We start from the raw sequence: 22,625 nt of genomic DNA on the forward strand, positions 1-22,625 counted from the left end.
AATACCATCAAATCCTTGAGGAAAATCTGCTTCCCTCCGCCAGAAAAATTGTCAATGGGAAGAAGATTTACCTTCCAACATGGCAATGACCCAAAGCACACAGTAATAATGACCACACAGTGGTTGGAGGAGAAAAGGTGAATGTCCTTGCACGGCCTAGTCAGAGCCCAGACTTAAACCTCATTGAAAATCTGTGGAATGACTTGAAGACTGCAGTACACAAACGGTCACCATCAAATTTAATGGAACTTGAGCAGTTCTGCAAAAAAGAGTGGGCAAATATTGCAAAGTCTAGGGCCCGGATTCACAGACACTGGCGCATATTTATGCTGCTGTAGCGTATCTCCTTTACGCTACGCCGACGCAGCGCATAGAGAGGCAAGCACTGATTTCACAAAGCCAGTGCTTCCAAATCTGCGCTGGGTTTCCAAGGCGTAAGTCGGCGTAAGTGGAAGTGGGCGTGAGCCATGCTAATGAGGCGAGACACCCATGCAAATGATGGACCGGGCGCCAGACAGATACGTATAACGAACGGCGCATGTGCCGTCCCGTGGACGCATCCCAGTGCGCATGCTCAGAATCACGTCGGAACAACTGCCTAAGATACGTCGGATCACTGCCTACGGCGTGAATGTAACCTACGCCTAGTCATATTCACGTCCTACGTAAACGTCGTAAAATACGTCGGCTTGTGTTCCCTGGTGCAGCCCTTTGCATGGATGCTGCTGAGTTACACCTCCTTTATGGGGCATAACTTTACGCCGGACGTATGACTTTACGCGCACTGCGTTGGACGGACGTACGTTCGTGAATCGGCGTATCTCCCTCATTTGCATATGTGAATAGAAAATCAATGGGAGCGCCAAATACGTCCAGCGTAAATATGCGCCCACTCTACGCCGGCGTAGGCAAGTTACGTCGGTCGGATGAAGCCTATTTTCAGGCGTATCTTAGTTTCTGAGTCCGGCGCATAGATACGACGGCGCATATTTGCACTTACGCGGCGTATCTCGAGATACGTCGGCGCAAGTGCTTTGTGAATCCGGGCCTAGATGTGCAAAGTTAGGAGAGACATTTCCCAACAGACTAATTAAAGCAAATGTGGTTCAACAAAATACTGACATAACTCAGTAATTCTGTTTTTTAAGTTGAATTTTTTTTTCTCACATGTTGGTGTTATATCTTTCACTTGGCTGTTACAAGTTGCACTGGGTAAATACAGCTGGATAAAACAAAAACTGTGTCTGTCTCAATTTCGGGCTGCAAAGCAACACAATGTGATTATTTTAACGGGGTGATTCTTTTCTATAGCCATATCTGTTTGACTAAATACCTTTTGATCCTGCCAGAAATCCAGTGAACTTTCTGTGTTCTCTATGGCACTGTACTCAGTGCTCTCTGTGGACTCAGAACTACTCCCCCAATGGAATGGAGATGAAGAAAGGAAGAGGTTATCTGTAGCCCTAACATATATTTTTGAGTGACAACTCTTCTCCTTCAGCTTTAGGCTAGGTTCACACTAGTGCGAATTGGATGTGGGTTTCCCTGCATCCAATTAACATGTCAGGCTGCATTCAGGAGCTGGTTCACACGTCTCCGGTGCGAATTGCATAGGAGTCCTGTGTGTATTCTGGTCCATTTCAGGACCGAATTCAGCCCAAAATTCAGGCTGAAATCAGACCTGAATTGGTGAATGGGGACGCACAGGACCCGTGCTGTGAGCAGCTCTGTGTTCTAGTGTGACCTCAGCCTTAAATTACAGTGAGTGAATGTTGACACCCTACCACAGGAAGTGAGCTTCTGGCAGGATCATCAGGTAAAAATGAAGGAAAAATGCGTCCCAAAAAGAAAAGGGCTGATAAGCTTCAACATATTGCCTTTTTGCTTAAGCATTTAAATGCACATTCATTTTAAAGTGGTTGTAAGGCTCACTTCACATTAGCGCATCTCCAAAGTCATTGCGATTTCCAGTGTGACTTTGGAGTGTGACTTTGTGACTTTTGGTGTGATTTTGATCCAACTTTACATTCTGTGGATCAAAGTCGCATCAAAGCAGTGCAGGCACATTTCCAAAGTTGCTGCACTTTAAGTCATACTGATTTGAACGGGTGTCATTGAAAAGAATGGTGCGCAATTTGTCATGCAACTTTAGTGTCCATGACAAAGTGTGAATGCAGCCGAAAGGGTCATTTTTTTTTCTTTTTTATGTTATTGCATTTTCTGTATTAGGGTAAGAAAAACTTACAATAGCAGTGCCTCCCAGCCCTCCTTAACACTTAGCTGAGTCCTGTATGTAATAGGCTTCAGTTCTTCTCCCCTTCTCCGTGCTCTCACTCCATTGGCTTCTGCTGCTGTCAGTCAAATCATGAGAGAAGGAAGCAGAGGGCAGGACCAAGCAGTGCTGTGTGCATCTATAGACGCACCAGGCTTTTGGATCAAGCCTGCACACGTGCCCTCATTGCAAGAGGAGGAGCCTAGAGAGCCGGCAGGGGATCCCAGGAGAGGTGGCTTGGGGACACTCTGTGCAAAGAGGGCCAGATTAAGAACATCATGGGCCTGGTGCTGAGGATTTTGGTGGGGCCTTTTATAAATAATAAATAAATGCGTGGGAATGACATGAACGCAGCCCGGCCAAGGCAAGTGACCAAAGGCACAGAACCCAGAAGGAAGACCGGGTGAAGATGGAAGTGGCCGGGCCCCGCCTGATTCATCACAGCGCAGCACTGGAGGGCTCAGTCTGACCATTTAAGTGTACACTAATGTGCTAATATGCTGTGCAAACTTGTACATTGTGGCATAACCTACCCCAGGGCCTCTAAAAAGTAGTAATGCCAGGAAAGTTTACTACCACTTCAATATCACAGGATCCCAGGAGCCTCTCATGGGGCCCCTACTGACCCAGTGGCCCTTGGGCAGTGCCTAAGTGCACAGTTGCCAACATTTAAAAAATATTTTCAGGGATACTTTTTTATATAAGTGCTATATTTAGAGTAGCTGAGATCCCTGATGTTCCTCTATACATCATAGTAGTAATCACAAAATTAAATGAGTACTAATAATGGGGCAGAACAAATATGAGTACTGAGATTTCCTTTAGTTGAACTAACACAAGTGTGTCAATTCTAGAGCTGGTAACATTGAGGATATTCAGTATAATTTTAAAGAACTGTTTTTGTGGGTAAGCGACATAGGGGAGGAGTATGGACGGTATATAAGTGGGAAGTATGTGCAGGTGAGGGAGAGGAATGCGGAGGGTCTAACATTGGGCACTATGTACAGGAGAGGAGTGCAAAGGGTACGGCAAAAGGCACTATGCACAGGAGAGGAGTGTGAAGGGTATGACAATGGGCAGTATGTACAGGGAGAGTGTGGGGGTATGACAGAGAGTAGTACGTACCAGAGAGAAGTGTGGAGGGTATGATGGGGCAGTATGTACAGGGGAGGAGTGTGGAGGGTATGACAGTGGGCACTATGTACAGGAGAGAAGTGTATGACAGCAGGCACTATGTACAGGAGAGGAGTGTGAAGGGTATGACAGTGGGTGCTCTGTAAAGGAGAGGAGTGTGGAGGGTATGACAGTGGGCACTATGTACAGAAGAGGCGTGTGTAGGGTATGACAGTGGGCACTATGTATAGGAGAGAAGTGTGGAGAGTATGACAGTGGGCACTATGTACAGGAGAGGAGTGTGGAGAGTATGACAGTGAGCACTATGTATAGGAGAGGAGTGTGGAGAGTATGACAGTGAGCACTATGTATAGGAGAGAAGTGTGGAGAGTATGACAGTGAGCACTATGTACAGGAGTGGAAGGATATTTAGGGACTGCGTAGTGGTTAAGCAGGTCATACATGGATTGAAATTACGCCAATTATGCAGAGACCAGGCATAGTCGATCTATGTATGGGCTAGCTGGTTTTACACAAGTCAATCTATTAATCGACTTGAGTACAACCAGCCTGTTAGGTTTTTCCCAAAACAATCAGTGCTGCCAGCTATAGTTAGCAACACTGATCATTGTACTCACTGGCAGAACACAATAACACTGCAGGATTCCCCCATCCACAGGTCAGCAGGTGAGAGGGTGTGTGGGGACAGGCTGGGGAGAGATACTAGTCAGTGGCTGGGTAGGCACTGGTAGTATCAGAGCCAGATACACACAGGTTACATACGCCACGATTGTTAGAGCGAGAATAATAATTCTAGCACTAGACCTCCTCTGTAACTCTAAACATGTAACCTAAAAAAAATTTAAAGCATCGCTTAGGATACCAAAAAAAATCATGCTAACTTAACTAACTAGTGTTTTTTTTAATGAATGAAACAGTTTATTTCCAAAAAAAATACATATTTGAAAAATTGCTGCGCAAATACCGTGCTAGAGCTGCACAATTAATCGTTAAAAAAATCGTGATCTCGATTCAACCCCTCTGACGATCTCCAATGCAGAGTTCGCTGATTCTTTCATAAAGTGGAAAGACTTTCAGCTATCAAAAGAAAATATCTGGGCAGTCTGCCAAGTTTTTAACAGGAAACATTGTAACTAACACTTCCTTCTTAGATCAAAGGGATACACTTCTGTGTGTAAAGAAAAAATCTGGGCAGTTTGCCAAGTTTGTAAACAACATGAAACATTGTAACTAACTTCCTTCTTAGATCAAACTTCTGTGTGTAAATGCAGAAACATTTAACCACTTAAAGTCCAACACTTGTTTCTTAAGTTAAAAAGCAATATTATTAGTAATTTTCTAGCAAAAAACAAATGATGATTTTTACATGTAGTAGAGAAGTGTCAGAATTGGCCTGGGTGGCAAGGGGTTAATTACCATGAGTAATATACAAATAATTATTATAAGCACTGTGGGCCAGATTCACAGAAGAGATACGACGGCGTATCTCCTGATACGTCGTCGTATCTCTGTGATCCGCCAGTCCTAACTATGCGACTAATTCATAGAATCAGTTACGCATAAATAGCTATAAGATCCGACAGGTGTAATTGACTTACACCGTTGGATCTTAGGATGCAATTCTAGGCCGGCCGCTAGGTGGCGATTCCATTGCGGTCGGCGTAGAATATGCAAATGACTAGTTACGGCGATTCACAAAGATCCGCGGAATACGAAACGCCGTAACGCACGTCGCATTTCAAAAAAAACGTTGGGGCGCCGTAATTTCGCGCAATGCACGTCAGAATATTTTCCTAACGGAGAATGTGCAGAACGTTCGGCGCGGGAACGCGCCAAATTTAAATGGTGCCCGCCCCATTTGAATTAGGCAGGCTTGCGCCGAGCGCATTTACGTTACACCGCCGCAAGTTTACAGGTAAGAGCTTTGTGAATCGGGCACTTACACTGTAAACCTGCGGCGGTGTAACGTAAATGGGATACGTTACGCCGCTGCAGAGTAACGTAATTGTCTGTGAATCTGGCCCTGTGATCCTATCAGTCTGCTGCAGTGTGTCAGCTTGTATTTATATTGGCCGCTCTGAATGTAGCTTCTGACAGGCTGTGCAAGCAGGCCCGTATCTCCGGAACCATAAATGATAGCCGTCCCATATTTTGACCAGTTGTGGGGTAGGTCTTCAACTGCCTACCCTCTAAATGTGGGGTTTCTGTGACCTCTGGTCGTCGAGCTACAACCCCCCAAGTCAATCTTTTTTTTTTCTGAATTTTTTTTTTTTTTTTTTTGGGCAAATGGGCCTATCTTGAGAAAGGGGCCTGGAGCTGCAGCTCCATCAGCCCCATTGTTAATCCGGCCCTGTGTGCAAAACCACTGCACAGAGAAGGTAAGTATAACATGTTTGTTATTTTTTTTTTAAAAGAGCGTTTACAACCACTATTATTTATAAATAGCACTTTTAATCCTGTGTGTATGGATGTAAATAGGATAATGTTGTTCTGCGTTTGTTTTTAAGTTCTCCTATCTTCTTAACTCCCTTACTGTGTTTTTCCTGATACCATAACATGTTTGGGTTAGAATATGTGTGACGGAAGGGAAACGTGTTCCACAAGTGCGCGCCCTGTCCTGTATGACAAGTCTGGTATGTGATGAATCACTAAGATTCTATGTCAGATTCTGGACCCTCACGTGTGTGAATCTGGAAACGAAAATAGGTCAAACGAGAGAGAAGATTTTAGGGAGGTGATGTAGGAGTATCAGTAGAACTGGAATACAGTCAGAGAAATTTCGAGAATTTGTAGGCCATTCACAATCACAAGATACCAGTTCTGGCAACCGGAATATTTACCCAGAGAGTGAACCAACCAATAAATAGTTGTCCTATGGTTAATCAAAATAATGTGCCACAAATGGCATAATTAGCATAATTACAAAAAAAAAATATCTTAAATGACGTACACAGAGGTGGATGTAGGCAGATTTATCCACAATTCGAGATTTTCCTAGCTTGTGACGGAAAATATTAATTATATGAAGACAGGAGGCGAGTATCTTATGCATTATCTTTCTTTAATAATGCCCATAGCAGAAATACAGTAAACATTTATTGTAACTTAAAAGAAAAAATTCAAAGAACTACCCTTCCCAGCAGTCCCTGGGCCAGCGTAGCCCCTCCCAGACCGTAATCTATATAAGGGACTGTCTGAGGTAACCTATTCCTCTTTCTTCATGCGAATTAGTGTAAACAGGAACCGAAAGTCCAATTAGACATCTCCGCGGCTGCCGGGAACCTTCCGACCGGAACACAACATCCGAATCTGGAGGAAACGAAAGGACAAGGCCAACACGGACCAACATCATCCGGACCAACTTCATCCCAACGGGGACTATAGGAAACCCAAACCATTCGGAGCCGACCGGTCAGTTGTCCTCAGGAACATGGACCAACGGATTCAGTCAACGGCATCCCGACTCCGGATCTGGAACGCAGTAGGAACCTCCATCAGCGGTGAACTAAACCCATGGATCGAAACGGACAGCAATCCCAACGGGGATAGTGAAAACGAACTCCCGGGGCGTACCAGCCTCAGACTTGCAGGGTGCGTGGTTCATCAGTCTAGAACGAGAGAGAGACAACCTCGTGACAGGGTTGGGTTGGGAGGGAAGATACTCGCCTCCTGTCTTCATATAATTAATATTTTCCGTCACAAGCTAGGAAAATCTCGAATTATACATCAGACAGGAGGCTCATATCTTATGCAAGTTCAAAGCTATAACAATGCATATGACCAATAACAATCAAAATAATCCACAACACTGACATAGATATGTGTACCTCCTGTTCAAAGCGGGATTGGCGGAAAAGCAGTCGCTGACAACAGTCCGCCGCTATAGTAAGTCACAGAGGAAACCGGGAAGAGAGGATTAACGTAGGAAACGAGGAGTTGAAAGACTTGCGAAGATCGCAGCGAGGCTGTCAAGGACATATAAGTCTGTAGACAGCGGACCACATACAGTTGTGGATGTGCGGGGAAGAACGGGTAGAAAACCGATCGAAGTACCGTCTGGTCCAACGCACGACGGAAAAAGACTTGAGTCTCTGAGGCGAGGAATGACGCCTGGATATGTCCAAAGCCTTGACGTCTGACCCACGATGATGGAAATCAGACACAAGAAGACAGTAAGCTCGAAAGACAGTAACCTCAAAACAGAGTGTCAACGTCCCCCAGCCCGAGAACATGATCATGACCTTGGAAAAATCCCAAGTGTGCTGGTACATTGGGCGATTTAAACTTAACGCCTTCAAAATTGACACACCAACGGATCCAAAGAGTCCGCCAGATAATTGGCTATTACAGACCCTGGCGCTTGAACGGGGTCGACCCGTCGTTGATCACACCAGGTAACCCAGAGTCCCCAGGTAGATCGAGATGCCGATCTAGTCCCGGGGCCCAGTCCAAGGCAGGGAATCCCTAGCTGTTCCCGAAAGGTCGTAGTCTGCGACCGGAACCCCGATACTAACCATGTGAGGAGAGGTAGGATGTGCTTCGTGAGTAGAGGGTGCAGATCCCCGTTCGGACCAGCGAGGAGGTGGGGGGAATGAGGGAACAACCTGGGGAGTTCCACCGTCATCCTCAGAAGGAGGGGAAACCATGGCTGCGTCGGCCACCACGGAGTGAACCGCACGACTGATGCCCTCCGGCTCGCTAAGTGAAGGAGGACCCTGAGGGTCACCGGGAACAGGGGAACGCGTAATGTGTCCCCTGTGACCACGTTTGGTGGAGGGCGTCCACATGGTGCGCCTCCGGATCCGGCCTCCGGTTGTAAGAGCGCGGAAACTGGTGGTTGATACGGGGAGCGAACAGGTCCATAGAGAAGGATCCGCGAAGTGAGCGAGGATCAGGGACCCTGACCGGTGCGGTCGCCAATCGTTGGAATCGGTCAGGTAACGAGAATCCAATCTGCCACCCTATAGGGATAGTCTGTGGCATATCCCGCAATCGGGACGATGTTGCATTCCAGGCAGAAGTGCCCGAAGTCTTACTAGATCCGCTAGGATTCTGGATCAGGGGCCCACCAAGCGATCGACGTACCGGACTGCGGGTACGTTGTCCGAACGCAATAGCACACAGCAGATGGACGTGCGTGGCAACAGATTTCCGATGGCAAAAAAAAAAAAAGGCCGTCAGGGGTGTACGTGTTGATGTGCAGCCGAGGGTTCTCTGCGGACCACGTCCTACCGGAGGACGAGGGACTGCACCGAGCACCCCAGCCGAGGCGGCTGGTATCCGACCCTATGACGAAATCCGGTGAGGAGTTGAAAATGTCTCGCCGTTCCGTTTGACGGCATGACGTAACCACTACCGTAGGTCCACCATGGCTTCACTTAGTTTGTATAGCGAAGCCCCTAGCGAAGATGTAGAGTCTCGAGTCTCTGGAGGGTTCGACAGTGAAGAGGGGCTGGAGAGTGGCCTGGATTGACACCGGGAACAGGCCGACTAAGCGAGTCAGTCCGCGTAAGGACACCCGCTGCTGCCCAGCATGATACTGATGTCTTTGCGGATGGCGGCTAATTGGGTATGGGTAGCCGAAGGATCGCTCGGTTGGTGTCCACCAAGAACCCCAAAAACTCTATCTCCTGAAATGGGGAGATAATAGGTGTTCGTGATCTATGAGGAGTCCCAGATCGCGAAGCGATCCGACCATCCAGGAGGCGTGTTCGCTCGCTAGGTGAGGGGAACCAGCCATTAGAAGTAGGTCGTTCAAGTAGATGTTCAACCTCACCCTTGTTCCACAGGGCAGTAAGTTGGTGAGATTTCTCAAGCTCCCACCGGACGAAAAACCGCCTTTCTTCTTCCTGATCGGGAAGATGTTGTTGAGGAAGTTCAAAGAGAGCGGGTCCATCTCTACTATCGGCTGTTTGGTCCAAGGTCTAGCAACCTGTTGTCCATTAGGACGGTGTTTAGGTTTGAAAAACCGAATGGGATGGTGAACCAGGTATACGCCTGGTAATATAACTCCATTTGTCCTACCGTCTTAAAGATATCATCAATTAGCGTGATCCCATTGTGCTAGGTCAACCGGCTTACAGAGGCGGTAGCCTGCTCACTAAGGCGTAGGGTTAGGTGATAGGTCCAGAGATCTAAGACCCAGTACTGTGAGGTCCCAAAGGCCCTCTCTATTCCCTTCCTGGAATACTGAATGATTATGGGATCCACCTCTGGAGTGAGCACCACCGTATTTGGTAATGGAAGGGTGAGTATTCCACCCTCAACTTGTCCGGTTAGCGTACCGATCGATCTCCGGGTCCAGCATTCGATCTATTGGATCACCTCAGGTAGAGGTGCCCAGTCACCGGAGTGTGGGTGGCCAATCACCTCCTGATCGAAAAATGGTACTCCACAAGAGTCCAATAAGGTTTTACCCTGGGACCTAGGGTTGGCGTCGTCATGGAGCGCCATGTGCCCACTGCTCACATAATCATCATCATTATCATCATCATTTTCATCCTCAGACTCAAAGGTGTTAGCCACCTCGTACTCCGCGGACGACTCTGAAAGAGTCCACGAGGAGTCTGGCTCAGTCCGTCTAGCGGATCGCTGCCTCTGCATGTGCATCTCCCCGAGGCTCGGGGGTCGATTGGAGTCTGGGAAGGCAGTGGGTCGGCAGGCCCGGGAGGGTACTGCCTGGGGCATGTTATTTACTTCCCCTGCCGGGGAGTCCGTGGGTCGGCAGTCCTGGGAAGGTACTGCCTGGGGCATGTTATGTACTTCCCCTGCCGGGGAGTCAGAGGGTCGGCAGTCCTGGGAGGGTACTGCCTGGGGCATGTTATTTACTTCCCCTGTCGGGGAGTCAATGGGTCGGCAGTCCTGGGAGGGTACTGCCTGGGGCATGTTAATTACTTCCCCTGCCGGGGAGATGGAGGCCACATTAATGTGACGGCGCATACGGGACGACATGCCCTACTCAGGGGCGTTATATCCTTGCCGGGAGATCCGGACATAGGGGTGCATGTGGGTTGGAACAACCGATGCCCTGGTAGTCTGGACGGACCTACCGACCAGCTCAGGAACCAGTGCAGCACTGAGGTAGGTAGGGCCTTCCAGGGCTGCGTCCACCACTTCAGTGGCACCAGTAGGGAGTAAAGGATCTGTCGCCAGCCTCAGGAGAGGAGTCAGCTGTCTGCGGACAGCACGGCCGTGCAGCACAGGAAGATACGGAAGTTATGTACTATAACTTGTATAGTAATTTCTATAATTCATTCAATTATTGTTATAATTTGTTTATTTATTTATATATATATATGTATTTATTTATTCAATTATATATAAAGTATAGTTTAATAGTTTATATTTAAAATTTGTTTATTATATATATTTATATATTTATTTATTTATTCAATCATATAGATTGTATAAATTATTTATTTATAGACATTTATGTTCATTGATTTATTTATATTTATTTAATAAGTCAATAATTTATTCATTCATATAATTATTTAAATTTATTATTTATTTACATGTATTAATATATTCATTATATGTAGAATAGACTACAGGGTAATAAATTCCCAGAACAAGAACTGATGTTTAATGTGACTGAAGGTGAAGGAGTGACAGAAGCAGGGGAGGGGAGGAATTCCCCACCAGCTAGGTGTGAGTGACAGAAGTTAGATGAGGGGAGATATTCCCCACCACAAGGGGAGCTAGACGTGAGGCTCGGGGCCGTAGTCTCGCGAGACTACGGCCTAACGTGATTCGCATAGATCAGTGAGATCTACACAGAGTTCCAAACATACAGCCGCGCGCACCCTGGCGTGGCGGCGATGGGGAGAGACGGCCTAGCACACGGAGGATGGGGTCCCCAGGACAGGTCCGCAGCAATGGCGCCGTCGATTCGCGACAATAGCGCGATTGGTGCAGGGAGATCCTCACCGCCACGCCCCCCTCAAAGATGAGATGCTCTCTGGAGAAGAAGGGGGGTAGGAAAAAAGGCGCCGAGATGTTAAAATGGCGCCGTCCTACCTCCAGTCAGAAAACGAGCAGTGTGCAGAGCGCACCGGGGGGAAACAAAAGAAGCAAAGCAGCGGTATATTGTAAAATAAACAAATAAAGAAGCCCAATGACTGTAAGATGTACACATCAGAGGAAACCGCGTTCTCTACAAAACGGGTGTTGTGCTTCATAAGACAGAAGGTTGATAGAACAACACACAGATGAAGGTCTGAGGGGATCAGAGGGTATATACAGATACAGGTGGAAGTTGAAGGGAATAGCGGAGGAGGGAAAAACCTCCGTAGCTGTAATAAAAGCCGGGTGGGAGGGGGGGGGGGGGGATCCCCAGCACCCTGTGGAAAGACGATGTGACATCAGGATCTACACAAATTAAAAAAGGCTGCTGATAACCAAATAACAAGCAAGCCTACATAAAAATTATAAACATAGAGTAATGTACTTATCTGAGTTCTGGCTATGAGCAGAAAGAAAGAGGAATAGGTTACCTCAGACAGTCCCTTATATAGGCTACGGTCTGGGAGGGGCTACACTGGCCCAGGGACTGCTGGGAAGGGTAGTTCTTTGAATTTTTTAAGTTACAATAAATGTTTACTGTATTTCTGCTATGGGCATTATTAAAGAAAGATAATGCATAAGATATGAGCCTCCTGTCTGATGTATAATTACTGTGTGTTTTTACTCTCAGTATCTCAACTACATATTACAGGGTTCCATATACAGGATGTACAGTTGTAGGAACCCCTGACAATTTCCATGATTGTCATTTATATATATTTGGGGTGTTTGGATCAGGAATTTCATTTTGATCCATCAAATAACTGAAGGACACAGTACAATTTCAGTAATGAAACAAGGTTTATTGGATTACCCTATTTGCCGGCGTATAAGACGACTGGGCGTATAAGACGACCCCCTAATTTTCCAGCCAAAATGTTGGTTTTGGGATATACTCACCGTATAAGACTACCCCCTTCCTACTAGTCATGCCTCGCCTCACGGTGCCACCATTACATGCCAGACTGTGCCACTACATGCCAGACTGTGCCCCATTACATGCCAGACTGTGCCCCATTACATGTCAGACTGTGTCCCATTACATGCCAGACTGTGCCCCATTACATGCCAGACTGTGCCCCATTACATACCAGACTGTGCCCCATTAAATGCCAGACTGTGTCCCATTACATGCCAGACTGTGTCCCATTACATGCCAGACTGTGCCCCATTACATGCCAGACTGTGTCCCATTACATGCCAGACTGTGCCCCATTACATGCCAGACTGTGTCCCATTACATGCCAGACTGTGCCCCATTAAATGCCAGACTGTGCCCCATTAAATGCCAGACTGTGCCCCAATACATGCCAGACTGTGCCCCATTACATTACCCCTCCATTGTGCTGTTCTCCCCGTCCGCGCTCCGCTCCGTGTCCCCCCTCGCTGTGCCCTTACCTTATCCATGCAGACGTGCAGAATCGCGGCCGTACTGTACGTTTTTTAAAAAGTCGCGCCTCCTATGTCTTCTGTTCCGTGATAGGCGGAACAGTCAGCTTCCCAGGAGGCACTGTGTTCGCCTATCACGGAGGCCCTCTCATCCGAGGACGAGAGGGCCTCCGTGATAGGCGGACACTGAACACAGTGCCTCCTGGGAAGCTGAGTGTTCCGCCTATCACGGAACAGAAGACGTAGGAGGCGCGGCTTTTGAAAAAAACATACACCCGCGATTCTGCATGTCTGTAGGATAAGGTAAGGTTAGGTTACCGGCGTATAAGACGACCCCCGACTTTCAAGAAGATTTTAAGGGGTTAGAAAGTCGTCTTATACGCCGGAAAATACGGTAACAGAAAATGCGCAATATGCATCAAAACAAAATTAGACAGGTGCATAAATTTGGGCACCCTTGTCATTTTGTTGATTTGAATACCTGTAACTACTTAGCACTGATTAATTGGAACACACAATTGGTTTGGTGGGCTCATTAAGCCTTGAACTTCATAGACAGGTGCATCCAATCATGAGAAAAGGTATTTAAGGTGGCCAATTGCAAGTTGTTGTTCTCTTTGACTCTCCTCTGAAGAGTGGCAACATGGGGGCCTCTAAACAACTCTCAAATTACCTAAAAACAAATATTGTTCTACATTATGAATGGATCACAAAAGAGAATGCACAGTTGAAAGACGTTAGACGCAGGACAAACTGATTACATATCAGGAATTAAAAAATAGAGGGGAAGTGGTAGAGATAAATGAATGGCGGTATGCCCAGTTAAAGCATTTCTTTGAGGCACTACCCCAGCCTATTAGATCGGCAGAGAATTTACTATGTTCGATGCTTTTCATATATGTAAGTTTTATATTGTAAGAGATATTTGGCAATGAAAAGATGTCTCACATGAAAATCAAATAAAGAAATATAATAATAATAAAAAAAAAAAAGGACCACCTCCATAGACCTACAACATCAACTTGCTGCAGATGATGTCACGATGCATCCTTCACAATTCAGCGCACTTTGCACAGGGAGAAGCTGTATGGGAGAGTGATGTGAAAGAAGCCTTTTCTGCACACACGCAACAAACCGCTTGAGGTATGCAAACGGACATTTGGACAAGCCAGCTTCATTTTGGAATAAGGTGCTGTGGACTGATGAAACAAAAATTTAGTTATTTGGTCATAACAAGGGGCGTTATGCAAAAGAATACAGCATTCCAAGAAAAACACTTGCTACCCACAGTAAGATTTGGTGGAGGTTCCATCATGCTGTGGGGCTGTGTGGCCAGTGCCGGTACTAGGAATCTGGTTAAAGTTGAGGGTCGCATGGATTCCACTCAATATCGGCAGATTCTTGAGAATAATGTTGAGGAATTGGTCATAAAGTTGAAGTTGCGCGGGGGCTGGATATTTCAACAAGACAACGATACAAAACACTGCTCAAAATCTACTCAGGCATTTATGCAGAGGAACAAGTACAATGTTCTGGAATGGCCATCCCAGTCCCCAGACCTGAATATCCTTGAACATCTGTGGGGTGATTTGAAGCGGGCTGTTCATGCTCGGCAACCATCAAACCTAGTTAGGTTGAACTGGAGATGTTTTGTAAGGAGGAACGGTCCAAAATACATTCATCCAGAACCCAGACACTCATTACAGGCTACAAGAAGCGTCTAGAGGCAGTTATTACTGCTAAAGGAGGCTGTCATGAATATGCATCAAGTCTGTCTGCTTACCTGATCTCCATGTGTTCATTAGAGGCTGACCCTGCTCTGGTTTGCCTTTTTATCACTTCCTCTTCCTGTATGGCTCCACCCTAGTCCATCCCAGGAAGCCCCTATTAACCGTTGCTCTACAGGTCTGCAGTGCTGTTCAACAGTGTTCCTATGCTTAGTTCCTGTCTGCAGTGTAGTTTGCTAGTTCCTGTTTGCAGAGTGCTACGATCATCTTTCCGTGTACCGTTTTGGCTTGTCCCCGACTTCCTTGTCTGCCTGTGCCCCTGACTATTTGCATGTCCCACGGTTATCCTTGTCTGCCTGTTGCCCTGACCTCGGCCTGTCCATCACCACTGTTTGTCCTGCTGGCTGCTTCCCCTTTCTCCCTGCGGAGTGTGACTTAAGGAATCCCGGGAACGCGACCTGGACCCAGTTGCGGCCAAGACCATCCTTACCATCAAAGGCTCTGGTGAATACAAAACTGGGTCTTAGACTCCACGCCCTGGGTGATCTTGGGTTACGCTTCCTCCCTGCCAGCAGTAGTCGGCTATAGGGTTCACTTCCCTGTGGTGCATCCCTGACCCCTACGGGGTGCACTTGTCACCTGGCCACAGGTGACCTGACAGTTTGAACAGCCATGAACCCGGCCGACGTGCCGCTTCCTGCAGATGATCCATTACAGGGCGTTGTTCACAGACTCGAGACGCATAAAGCTAATCAGGCTCAGGTGATGCGTTTCCTTCAGGATCTGGCTTCCCGCTTTGACCAGCTTCAGACCTCGTTGGGAACCCCGAATCTACAACCCCAAGTACAACCAGCGGCAGCGGCTGCCCCCGTCGCACCAGTCGCAGAGTCGCATTCGCTGAAGCTACCACCTCCAGTCCGTTTTTCTGGAGACTCCAAGGCCTGCAGGGGGTTTCTTAACAAGTGCACCCCGTAGGGGTCAGGGATGCACCACAGGGAAGTGAACCCTATAGCCGACTACTGCTGGCAGGGAGGAAGCGTAACCCAAGATCACCCAGGGCGCAGAGTCTAAGACCCAGTTTTGTATTCACCAGAGCCTTTGAATCCCGTGAGCTCCTCAAGGCTTTTGAGGTGGTATCTCCCTCAATCTCGTCAATGAGATTGGTCAGAATTACTCCTGAGTCACTTCCGGTTCACGATGCTTTCGCTCCAAGCTGAGGCGCACTTCCGGTTCTGGCTCTTAGAAGGTTGAGGTAATTACATGGCTTACATGGTTGCCAGCCCAAGGATTCTCCTGCAGACATTTCATCGCTGCCCCATCCGCTTGTGGTTTACCATCTGGGACAAAGCCACCCATCCCACGGACCATCGAGTGACTCCGGACCTTTATATACCTATATGCCCATTCATGCTATCGCCTTGTAAGTAGCCATTTGGCTGTTTGTGTTGTTACAATAAATACACTTTTAATATTGCACTTAGTCTGGCGCTCCTTGCTTTTCTCCGGACTATGTAGAGAGTCTGCCGGCGATGGGGCCCTTACGTGAGAATACTCACTAAAGTAAACAAGATGGTAGCTGGAAGTCTCTCACCACTGATGGCTGATTCTAGTCCTGAGGGGTTCCTCTGTAGCTTCCTTTTGAGCCAGCTCTCTGCAGCTCTAGCAGGTAGCTGGAACACGTGGTCACTGGGAGCATCTAGAACGCACTGGAATAGAATCCTCTGGCAACAGCATGTGGTCAGCAGTTCACAACAACAGTCCTGTGGATTCTTGCAGCCCTAAACCTTGTACCACAAACTTCCAGGCTAACACTCTCTGGGCACACACAGCACAGTTCAGCTCCCAGACTCTGTAATAGCAGTCACAGAAAGTACTCAATTATGTTTCTCTCCTCACAGAACACTTCTTGGGGATGTATTGTACTGGTGGCCAGGCACTCCTGTTCCCCAAGTGGTTCCCAGGCTCTCTAAAATAGGTCCAAGAGCCCTCTCATCAGATCCAACATGGTTTATTTTTTAACTAGCCAAAAATGAAAAACACCTGTAAACGAAACGCAGCTTTAGCCCTATTTAGAAGCACTTGGCACTTGAAATGCCTCTAAACTCAGCATCTGAACTCATTTTTTTGCTTTTCAAAAAAGCCTCTAAACTTAACTGCCTAGAAATTACTATAAACATCCCTGTGTACATGTACACATAAGATAACATAGAGGAGAGTTAAAGGAGTTGTAAAGGATTTTTTTTTTTGCTGAAATGACTGTTTACAGGGTACAGAGACATAATAGTTAACTGATTCCTTTTAAAAATGATTAAAAATAGATAAAAATCATTTAAATAATGTACCTACAGTTTCAGTTTTGTTTTTGCATGCTGTTTCCTGGTTCTGTGATGTACAGAGACTCAGAGCCAAGACAGGGCAGTGATGGTTTGTAAAAGAAACTGATTGGTGTTGAGGGGTTTTAGACACACAGTAATCACACCTCCTTGATTAGTGACCACAGAGAGAAAGCTCCCATGACTTTTTTCATCAGGAAACAGACAACCAGGAAGTGTTCAGAACAGAGAAGGATTACAGCAACATCAAAGCAAAAACGAACAATGAGGACATGAAACCAGGACTGCAGTAAGGTAAAGGAAGCTATTTAGCTAAAAAAAAAAATCCTTTAGTGACCCTTTAAGGAGCAGTTGAAAAAAATGCCCGCCTGCTCCTAAACGAATGTTTAGCAGCAGCAGTGTACATGAGGCCTAAATATATTTACCTAGAAAAACGGTGACATGTTCAATACTTATTTTACACGCTCTCTACTGTATATACATTTTTGTGTAATGAATTTCAATTTGTATGTGTGTATTTATCAATTTTCTATTTATTTGTGAGCATTAGCCACTAATTATGTCCTGCTGCATAGATGGGTATTAGTTATTGCTATATATAGACCAGAAGTATCACCAAGATCTCCAAAATGGGTCCAAAGTTTTAATCAGCGATCACATCATTACACCCTGTTACATCTTAGACCCCTTTCACACTGGATGTATTTTTTAGGCGCTTTCGCGCTAAAAATATTGCCTGTAAAGTGCCTGAAATAAAGCCTCAGCTGCAAACCCAGTGTGAAAGCCCAAGTGCTTTCACACTGGGGCACTGCGCTGGCAGGGCACCAAGAAAAGTCCTTTCAGCAACTTTCTTTTTACTGCTCCTAAAGCACTTAATGGGCAGCACCGCCGAACCGCCGGCAAAGTGCTGCTGTATCGATGCTTTTTGGGCACTTTTAACCCTTTTTCGGCCGCTAGTGGGGGTTAAAGGCACCCCGCTAGTGGCCCGAAAAGCCACTGATGCCCATGCGTTGCGAGTGTGAAATCACTCTTAGTGCTATTCAGGGTGAAATGCGTCAATTGTTGCTCAAGTCCTTGTAGGGTGGTGATTTTTTTTAACGCAACTTTTTTTAACTTCAGGAAATGCAAAACACTCCATAATTTCCAGTAGCCAGCCACAGTGTTCCTGATCACTAGCTACACCAGTCCCCATGTCACCAGACCAGTAAACACCAGCAATAATGTTCCTGATTGCTGCCACAGTGTCAGCAGATCAGTGTAGCCAGTGACATTGCCCCTGATCGCTACCGCGCCAATGTCCCCAGATTAGTGCAGGGAGCAACATTGTTTCTGATTGCCACCATACCAGTCCTTGTGTCACCAGATCAGTATAAGCCAGCAACAGTGTTCCTGATTGCTATCTACACAAGTTCCAGTGTCACAGAGCCAGTGTAAGCAAACAACAATGTTCCCCTATCGCTAGCCACACTAGTGCCAGTGTTAGCCAGCAACAGTGTTCTGATTACTGACACACCCGGTCAGTGTCACCAGAGGTAGCATAAGCGAGAAACATTGTTTTGCTTGCTGGCCACACCAGTGCCACCAGAGCCAGTGGAGTTAGTAAAATTGTACTGTTCGCTGCTACATCAGTGCCAGTGTCACTAGACCAGTGTAACCATTCACAGTGCCTGATTGCTGCTACGCAAGTCCCAGTGTCACTAGAATAGTGCAGCCATCAAACGCATCCATGATAGCCATCAATGGCTATACTCTGTGTTAGGAATATCTAAATTATTGACAGCTTTGTTTTTAAAAAAGGACTTTGGAGATATGGAGGAGGCTCATAGCAATTGAGTGCTTGTAAATTGTAGTGGTTGTAAAGGCTCAGGGTGTTTTAGCTTCATGCATTAAGCCCCATCTCAATTCAGCAATGTGCACGAGAGCCTCGACTGTCCTGGGTCTCTCCCTGCACATTGGCTGAGACTACTGTCAATCACGGGCAGTGAGACAATTTTTCTATTTTTTTCTATTGAAAAGCCTATGGCGTGCAAAACACACCCAAAAACTCCACCCAAAAAAATTGTGCACACACATAAAGAGGTTTGGTCCACCATAAAGAAGGACCCAACCCTGATCCCCCGGGGCGTTAGGCTCCTGACAGGGACTGAGGTGCTCACATGGTCTGTGCAGCCGAAGCCGACACGTACCCCATTCCTTGGAGGGTCTGCCGAAACAGAACCCTCCCAGTACTAGGTGGAGCTCCCCCGAAGGGAGACCCCATGAGAGCAGGCGAACTAAGCCAGAAGGCCATGTCCACCCACTCCTAAGACGTTCAGGGCTGGCCCGAGGACCGGCACCCTACTTATCACACTGTGACAAACGTGACACCAAACAAAAATAAACATAAAAGTGACAGACAAGGGGTAAAAATAAAAAGAAAGTGGGGGAAAAGGAAGATGAGGAGAGTGAAAAAGTGACCATCGTGCAGTACGATGGATGGCCCTCCGGCCAGGAATCAGAAATTTCCTTTGGTCCTAGCCAAAAGGCCCGGCCCTAGAGGCAGGTGTTAAAAGTGTGACATGACCAAGGTGCCAAAAAGCAAAAGTGCCGGTAAAAGCACTAGTGAAATTACGGCACCCCTGGACTGCCACTCCAGGGGCACATCACCATAGGTTTTTCCACGGACCCTGACCCCCAGCCCAGACCGATGCAGCCCTACCTCAGTCAGGAAGGTATCAGAACAAGTAGGAACCAATGGAGATGAAGAGTCTCCATAGCTCCCACCTAATTATATTTGGCGGGACCGGCCAATTCCCCTCAATAACAACGAAAAGGGGCAGGCTTTCCCAACCGAAAAAGTGAAAGGGGCGTATACTACACCAATCCAGGCCAGAGGCCAGGGGCCCGGCCCCTCAGCTTCGACCACATGTTTCTCCGTCCAAATCAGAAGGCTTCCACCTCCACGCCAGCAGGTTTAGCATCTGCCAACCGCCATCCCTTTCCACCTCGCTGTGTACTCAGGACGGTTAGCATAGCACCACCTACTGGTAACTGATAAAAACAGATACTACACTTGATCTTAGCCAAAAGGCCGAGAAGCGACGGGCAGTGAGTCAATGGCGAGAGAGCAGGGGGCGTAGCCAAGCCTCATCTATGTGTGAATCGACACACAGAGCTGTAGCTCAGGAGCAAGCCTGCCTGGGTGCCCTCATAGCAAGCTGCTTGCTATGGGGGCACTAGGCAGGAGGGCGGGGCCAGGGGGTTGGGGTAAAAAGCTTCTCAACCACATGTTTTTTTCCTTTCCCAACCACAAGCATAAACAATTTGTAAGTGAATAAATCAACTGCTAAATGTTTAATGTCACTTTCAGTATCCTTTACAGTAGCTAGACTTCCCCATATTATAGAAAATAAAGGCAATTCTTAATATAAGTATTAACTGATATGGGAGATGACACCAATACGTATGCCTTCTATACATATATTTGTACTTTTATTAAGGACAAGCTTTCGGGTGTTTCCTCTTCTTCAAGGTCCCAGCAGTACTGATTCACAATTGTTTTGGCAGAATGTTAAAACAAAACAAGAAAAAAAAAATCTCAGAGGGAAAGAAAAAAAAAAAAAAAAAAAAAGAAAAACAAACACGTACAAATCAATGGTAATACAGATAGCAGCAGAGTTAGTGAGATAAGACAGAGAGAGAGCTATAGACTTGAGGGGGGATGCTAGTCACAGAGGGGGGTCATAAAACTGTAGTATAAGGCCTCATTCACACTGGGCCGTTCGGGTCCGTCTGTCACGGACCTGACCGGCGCTCCATGCATTGCTATGGAGCGTCGGATGTCAGCGGAGACATGTCCGCTGACATCCGACCCGATCTGACCTGCTAAAAACAGATGTATGGGGGCCACGTCCCCATCCGTCCAAGCGGATCGGATCGGGTAAGATCTGATGAAAACGGACATGCTGTCCGTTTTCATCAGATCGCTCCATAGGACACAGCGGTGCCTGACAAGCCCCTTCCCGCTCAGTGAGCAGAGAGGAAGCTTGTCATCTGTCGGCTCAGCGGAGATCTGCAGACTGATCTCCCGCTGAGCCGATGGGAGCAGGCGGACTCCGTAGCGACGGAGTCCGCCAAGTGTGAATGAGGCCTAATGGGTAAGGAAACCAATATCTAAATTTAGGCCATTCGTTTTTGTGTCAAAAAGAATTATCATTCTTAGTTCAAACGTTTTCCTTTCCTGGATAGTTCTGAATTTCCCTTTAAGAACTAAAACATTAAGGTCTTCTATACATGGGCGTAGGAACCGGGGGGGACGGGGGGGACGCATCCCCCCCAGGAAATAATGCGGGGGGGACAGGTATTGTAAAATCCCCCCCAGGTTAGAAGGACTAGAGCCGCGGCCGCCTCTCGAAGACGATCGGTGGTCCAGGGCCGCCTGCGCCGCCGATGACACTGTCTATTGTGTCTGTGAGTGCGGCATGTCTGTGTTGCTGCTGCTGCATACTTTACATGTTCTGTTCCGCTCCGCTCCCGATTGGCTGGCGGCAAACAGGGGCGGGAGCGGAGCGGAACAGAACATGTAAAGTTTGCCGCCAGCCAATAGATGATTTGCTCACTTTACAGCCCCGCCCGGCGCTCGTCCTGGCGGCGTGACGTCACTCACGCCGGGAGGGGATCATCGTGGGACTGATGGGAGGAGGCTGAGCTGCTCTGCTGCACCTAGAGGAGCCATCGCCGCTGTTAAGGCAAGTTTAAAATGGCTCAGTCAGGCCTAGCCCTTCAGTTAAGACAACCCTCATAAGCTAATACATTGCCCCCAAAGCAATCAAGCAAACCTAGGCTTTGCTCGTGCTCACGCTCTGGGACGTTTATGCGTGAGCACGAGCGAAGCCGAGCCTGGCCGAATGTAGCCGAGTGTACTGCACTCGGTATATGTCGGCACAGGCATTCAAACTGAGCGCGGGAAGCGGGTATCGGCGTATATCGCGCACCACAATTTTCCCCTTATTTTAAGGGGAAAAAGGTGCGCGGTATACGCCGATAAATACGGTACTTATGCCGCGTACACACGTTCATTTTTTGGCATGAAAAAAAACCGACGTTTTTAAAAACGTCATTTAAAATGATCGTGTGTTGGCTTCACATAAAAAGCATGCTGCATTTTTTAATGTCGTTTTTCGTGATGGTAAAAAATGATCGTGTGTGGGCAAAAACGACGTTTTAAACCCGCGCATGCCCAGAAGCAAGTTATGAGACGGGAGCACTCGTTCTGGTAAAACTACCGTTCACAATGGAGTAAGCACATTCATCACGCTGTAACAGACAAAAAAGCGCAAATCGTCTTTTGCTAACAAGGAATCAGCTTGTAAACACACAGATCCATGTCCTGTCAGCAGAGAGGAGACTGATGTGTGTTCCCAGTACAGAGGAACACACATTGGTCTCCTCCCCTTGTGAGTCCCCTCCCACTACAGTTAGAACACACTTTAGGGAACATATTAACCCCTTCAGCGCCCTCTAGTGTTAACCCCTTCCCTGTCAGTAACATTTACACAGTAAACAGTGCAGTTTTTTAGCACTAATCGCTGTATATATGTGAATGGTCCCAAAAACGTGTTAAAAGTGTCCGATATGTCCGCCGCAATGTCACGGTCAAAATAAAAATCGCAGATCACCGCCATTACTATTAAAAAAAATAAAAAAAATAAAAATGCAATAAAACTA

The 22,625-nt window shown here is 47.0% G+C and overlaps 1 protein-coding gene and 1 pseudogene across 1 annotated transcript in view; one reads left to right on the forward strand and one right to left on the reverse strand.

Annotated features, from left to right (window-relative positions):
* Positions 1-22,625, forward strand: part of SMIM35 (small integral membrane protein 35) — a 77,779-nt gene that overhangs the window by 32,426 nt on the left and 22,728 nt on the right. The gene's annotated exons all lie outside the window — the stretch shown is intronic.
* LOC120916609 lies at positions 19,919-20,001 on the reverse strand (annotated as a pseudogene).

This window comes from Rana temporaria, chromosome 10, assembly GCF_905171775.1.
Source record: "Rana temporaria chromosome 10, aRanTem1.1, whole genome shotgun sequence".
Lineage (NCBI taxonomy): Eukaryota > Metazoa > Chordata > Amphibia > Anura > Ranidae > Rana > Rana temporaria.